At 37.3% G+C, this 5928-nt stretch overlaps 1 pseudogene; it reads left to right on the top strand.

Moving 5' to 3' along the window:
* Positions 1–2647: 2647 nt before the first annotated feature.
* LOC149204756 (heat shock cognate 70 kDa protein pseudogene) lies at positions 2648–3584 on the top strand (annotated as a pseudogene).
* Positions 3585–5928: the final 2344 nt, after the last annotated feature.

The raw sequence follows: 5928 nt of genomic DNA, 5'->3' as shown, positions 1-5928 counted from the left end.
TGTTGTTATTTTTATTAATATCAGAAATTTTTTCTCACTCCTTCTCACAGTTATCTCGCATAGGTGTCTTAAAATTTGACTCAATGCATCTTCCACTTTATTTTCCTTCCCTTTTATGTGCTTGATGTCGAAATCATAGTCACTTAATAATTCCATCCACCTAGCGTTCTTGGCATTCATATCATATTGGTTGAAAAAATATTCCAGACTTATGTGATCTATAATCAAACTGAATTTCTTGCCAATAAAATAACATCTCCACATCTTTAGGGCATGAATGACCACTACCAATTCTAGGACATATACTTCATAGTTATTTTGATGCTCTTTTAGTTTTTAGGACTCATAAACTACCACATGTCCCTTTTGCATTAAAACTACCCTAAGGCCTTCTAAACAATCATCTATACATACATTAGATTCTTTATCCTCATAGACTATTTTTAGTATGAATGCCATATTCAGAAGGTGTTCTAGTTTCTCAAAACCTTCCTCACATCTTGGTTCCCACACAAATTTCACACCTTTCTTTTGCAAAAAAGTTATGGGATCTGCTATCCTAGAAAATATTTTTATAAATATGTGGTAGTAACTAATATTCCCATAAAATATGTTATATCAACCATGTCTTTTGGAACTGTCCAATTTAAAATGGCCTTCACCTTCTCAGGGTCTACCATTATACCTTACTTGGATATTACATGTCCAATATATTTTATCTTAACCTAGAAAAAATCACACATACTAAATTTTGCATACAACTAGTGTTCATGCAAGGTCCGCAACACTATTTCCAAAAGTGTTTGTGATCTTCTAGAGTCTTGGAATAGATTAATATATCATTTATTAAAATTAACATAAACTTATGCAGAAACTTACTAAACACATTGTTCATCAAACACATGAATGTAGCCGGTGTGTTGGAGAGTACACAATTTAACACAGTAAATTCATAATGTGCATACCTTGTGCAGAAAGTTTTTTTTGGTATATCCTCCTCCTTAATCCTTAGTGATAGACATATATGAGATCTATTTTTGAATATAGTCGCCCCTCTTAATTGATCGAATAAATAATTTTTCCTTTTGAGAGGGTACTTATTTTAAACAATCAACTTTTAATTGGCAATAGTCAATATACCATCTAAAAGTTCCATCCTTCTTTTTAATCAATAACAATGGTGCACCCCACAATGATACACTAGGTTGGATGTACCCCTTTTCAAGAATTTCCTGCAAATGTAACTTTAACTCTATTAGGTTTAGTATACTCATTCGATAAAGAGCCTTTGACACTAGACGTTCCCCTAGTATGAATTATATGGAGAATCCTATCTCCTTTTTTGGGGGAAACCTGGAATTTCATCTAGAAACACATTCAAGTAGTTATGAATAACTTCAAACTCATTTAAAAATTTGTAATTTTTGTTTGAAGAATGATATGCCACCTGGATGGCTAATAGTAAGCTTCCTTTTCTTGTATCCATTTTCATCTGCGATTTTGATATTTTCCATGTAGTTATAGGCCTAGGTATTCCCTTTATAACTTCCACTTCTCTTTCTTCAGCTGTACAGGTGCAAATTTTATCTATATAGTTTACAATGGATTATTGTCTTTCCAATTGATACATGCCTATCATAATATCGTCTGAGCCCAAGGGTTGAATATTTAAGTTGATAGCAGTCTAAACTCATGGGGGCTTCAGTAGGGGAGAAATACCATACCACGTGCATTCATATTGCAGGATATATATTGAAGAATAAATGACATAATATATTGAACATATGTTAGGGGATAAAGGGTTTGTATATGTTGTGTATAAAAAATGGAGCTCAAAGTTAATGAAAAAATATAAAGGGGTATAAAAAATGTTAATGAAAAATATCGATACCTACAATATCTAGTGAAGTAGGGTTTTTCTAAATTGGAAAGGAGTATTTGTTTTGTATTGGTAAGGGGTTGAATAAAGTGACTTTTAGAGGTATTTTCAAATATGTAGTCAAACTAAGGGCATTGTTTAGTATTCGACGAATGCATGTGTTATGCGAGAGGTTCATTGAGTGAAGCCCCCATGTCTAAACTCCATTTAAATATATTGAACATGTCTTAATCTACTGTGTAAGGTTTATTTTTGTCCCTCTAGCTAGTTGAACCAGCTAAGAATTCTTATATTTTTCAGACTTAATTTTTACGCCGTAAGGCGTTCCCTCTGAGAAAGACATCCCTAAAATGTGATGTGTGTGATCCTGAGCCATTGATTTTGTGTGTTAGATGATTGGGGTGTTTTTTTCCATTCGTTTAATCTGTTTTTTCATAGAAAAATAGTTTTTTTCCCATGCTAATGGGCCATGAAAGGCCAGGCCTGCCCTGCTGGCGATGAGACTCTTCTGCTGGCCATGAAACTCATCGCAGAGACTGCCTGCTGGCGATGAGACTCTTCGGCTAGCGATGAGACTCTTCATGTCTTTCTTCCCTACATGCGTAGACTTGTGCAGATAATGATAAGGTGTATGTACTCTGTTTTTATGACATTTTCGATAGCTCCCGGCCCAATTTCGTAAGTTAACTCCCTCTCTGCGTTCGATCGCTCTCGGCCCAATTTCGTAAGTTAACTCCCTCTCTGCGTTCTGTGTGTGAGAGTGTCAATATGGGCGAGGGAGCAGCGATTGGAATCGATCTGGGGACGACGTACTCGTGTGTGGGAGTGTGGCAGCACGTCAGGGTGGAAATCATCACCAATGATCAGTGGAATCGAACCACTCCCTCCTATGTCGCTTTTACTGATACAGAGCGTCTCATCGGAGATGCTGCGAAGAACCAGGTCGCCATGAACCCTATCAACACTGTTTTCGGTTAGTAATCTCTGTCACTCTTTTGAGGGAGTTTATTCCATTGCTTATTTCTGTATATGTGATTCAGTTGTTATATATTAATTCCCCTTTCATTCTCGAATATGAACCAGGATGGACATAATTCAGCTTATAGTTTTTTGAAGGGGATTGATATGAAGGCTTGAATTTGCATCTGTAAGATTCTTCATCTGTAAGATTCTTCTGTTTATGTAGAATTTGCATTTGTGTTCAATCTAAATCAGTTCTCTATGTTATGGCAGATCTGATCCCTCCATTGTGAGCGATGTGAAATTATGGCCTTTCAAGGTCATTTCAGGGGTTGGTGATAAGCCCAGCATCGTTGTAACATACAAAGGGGAGGAGAAGCATTTTGCAGCCGAAGAGATCTCTTCCATGGTTTTAACTAAGATGAAGGAGATTGCAGAAGCTTACCTCGGGACCACTGTTAAGAATGTTGTGGTCACTGTTCCTGCACACTTCAATGATTCTCAAAGGCAGGCAACCAATGACGCAGGGGCAATCTCCGATTTGAATGTTATGAGAATCATCAATGAGCCCACTGCTGCTGCTATTGCCTATGGGCTTGACAAGAAGGCTAGCAGTTCTGGTGAGAAGAATGTTCTTATCTTTGATTTGGGTGGAGGTACTTTTGATGTGTCTCTGCTCACAATTGAAGAGGGTATTTTTGAAGTGAAGGCTACTGCTAGTTACGCCGTAAGGCGTTCCCTCTGAGAAAGACATCCCTAAAATGTGACGTGTGCGATCCTGAGCCATTGATTTTGTGTGTTAGATGATTGGGGTGTTTTCTGCCATTCGTTTAATCTGTTTTTTCATAGAAAAATAGTTTTTTTCCCATGGTAATGGGCCATGAAAGGCCAGGCCTGCCCTGCTGGCGATGAGACTCTTCTGCTGGCCATGAAACTCATCGCAGAGACTGCCTGCTGGCGATGAGACTCTTCTGCTGGCGATGAGACTCTTCGCAGAGACTCTTCATGTCTTTCTTCCCTGCATGCGTAGCCTTGTGCAGATAATGATAAGGTGTATGTACTCTGTTTTTATGACATTTTCATCGTCTTATGATAATGTGAAAAGGAATTACTATTTCTTTCCTTCTGTTATCAGCAGTTCAGATCCTGTCTAATTAGGAGGAACATATCGTTACTCTTTTCCGATGGTTGAGTTTACAAATTGTTTCAGGGCTTTAAACGGCTGTTCTATGATCTCTGAGCTCTCCTCAGGATTATTAGGTACGACAAGATCAATAGCCTGTATACTTCAGAATTAATTAGAGAAATTTGTCATTATCAATGCCAGTTTCAGGATCCAGAGTTCTGACCAGCCACAGCCATATTCATTAAGTCAAGGTGGTGTTTAGGAGAATTGAGTATTTCATTTACATCGAGGGATTGATTCAGGAAACGTACAAAATCGCTAGCATGTCCCTAAGAATTATACTAAAATTGATGCAGCAAGAGGCCTTCTGGTTACTGATATCAAAGGCGAAAACATCCTATCCCACAAGGGCATCTGTCGTATCCCCCTCTATTTGTTGGTGTTGGTGTTTTTCTTCTTGGACAAGAACTGGCTTTTTCCTTTCAGCATATTCTATAGGAAATATTTTCTCCAAGATATGGTCCAACTTTAAACAAACAGATGGTCAATCTCCAGGGTGTATCCATTGAAAAACTTGGCAGTTAAGAGTTCTCTCTTCAGTGATATTAATGCATGATTAAAGTACCACATGACCATAATTCAGGACCATAAGATGATACAGTAACCTTTTGCAGCAACAATACAAAACATCATCCACTATAACTTTATAACATGAAATAAGACTTGGTGTATTTGGATGATCTTTTATTGTATTGGAAGACACACCTCCTGGACCATCATTTCCTTTAAGAATGTTAACGATCACTTATGTTTCAACATCAACTGATTCGCTCTGATGACAAGAAGATTTATGCATTGACTCAGTTCCCTTCCTAATAGCACCGATGAGTAAATACTATCCGTGCTTTTTGTTGTAGTGCTCAATTCTAAAAGTGATTTTTCTTGTAAAGATTCCCTAAAATTTGTAGCAGTTTCTGAGCCATTCAACTTTGAACCATACATGATTTTAGTAGTTTCAGGATCATCAAGTTCGGGAGAGAATATATTCATTTTTCACTCTTCTTCTTGTATGTGTTCTGCCTTTTGTCTATAATCCTTAAGAAATTCTTTCAAGAGAATAAAGTCAAGAAATTCACACTCTTGGAAAATGATTGTATGGACTCCTACAGAGTGAACAATATGACTCTGTGATAGTTCATGGCACAGTGAACACACCAGAAGCAGAAGACATGATCGCAAGGTTGAACTCGATGATCATGACGAGGTGGAGGTGACTTGCTAATACCTCGTCCCCATATAAGTTTGAAACATCAACGTCTTAGAGAACGACGACCATAACTTGAACTACGCCTGTATCGAGGACTAAGACCCCGATGGCGACCACTTCCTAACCCTCCATTCTCGTACAAAATGACTAGGCTCACCATAATCATAAATTTTCAAATCATTATCTATTGTTTCCCTATCATCATGGTAAGAACTTGAGCTTACACTGGCTTTGATTTATTTGTGATGATAGAAAATGATAAGAAGGATTGTGTATGTATTAGAACAGAGCGATTATCATTAATTACTGCATTATTATGCTTTAAAGGTTCAAGATTACTTTGATTAGTTATGTGATTTTCCTTCTTTTGGGGTTGATGCTCAATTGAGCATATATCTGATGCTCTCTGTTACTAATTCAGCCTTGTCCTTGACTGGTATTTGTAGGTTTGATAAATGGGTGTTTAATGCAGGGTTGTAGGATTTTCTAGGATTCTAGCTGTCGTATTTTAAGGGTTTTGTTTTTGCAGTGCTAATTTCTTAAGGTTTTTTTAGAGACCTACTTTCTTAATACGATACAGTTTGGATCCCCCGCAAAGTTAAGAGGGCTGGCTAATGTGAACTTTTATCAATCAGCAGTATCAATGATTAATAGTGAGGGTGGGTAGTTATTCTTCTTGAAATCAGTATCAATGAT

The sequence above is a fragment of the Pinus tabuliformis genome, chromosome 1_2 (genome assembly GCF_031772625.1).
Source record: "Pinus tabuliformis cultivar Carrire ecotype Pingquan chromosome 1_2, CPIR1, whole genome shotgun sequence".
NCBI lineage: Eukaryota > Viridiplantae > Streptophyta > Pinopsida > Pinales > Pinaceae > Pinus > Pinus tabuliformis.
The sequence above is the reverse complement of the archived record's forward strand: the minus strand, read 5'-3'. Positions and strand labels throughout refer to the sequence as shown.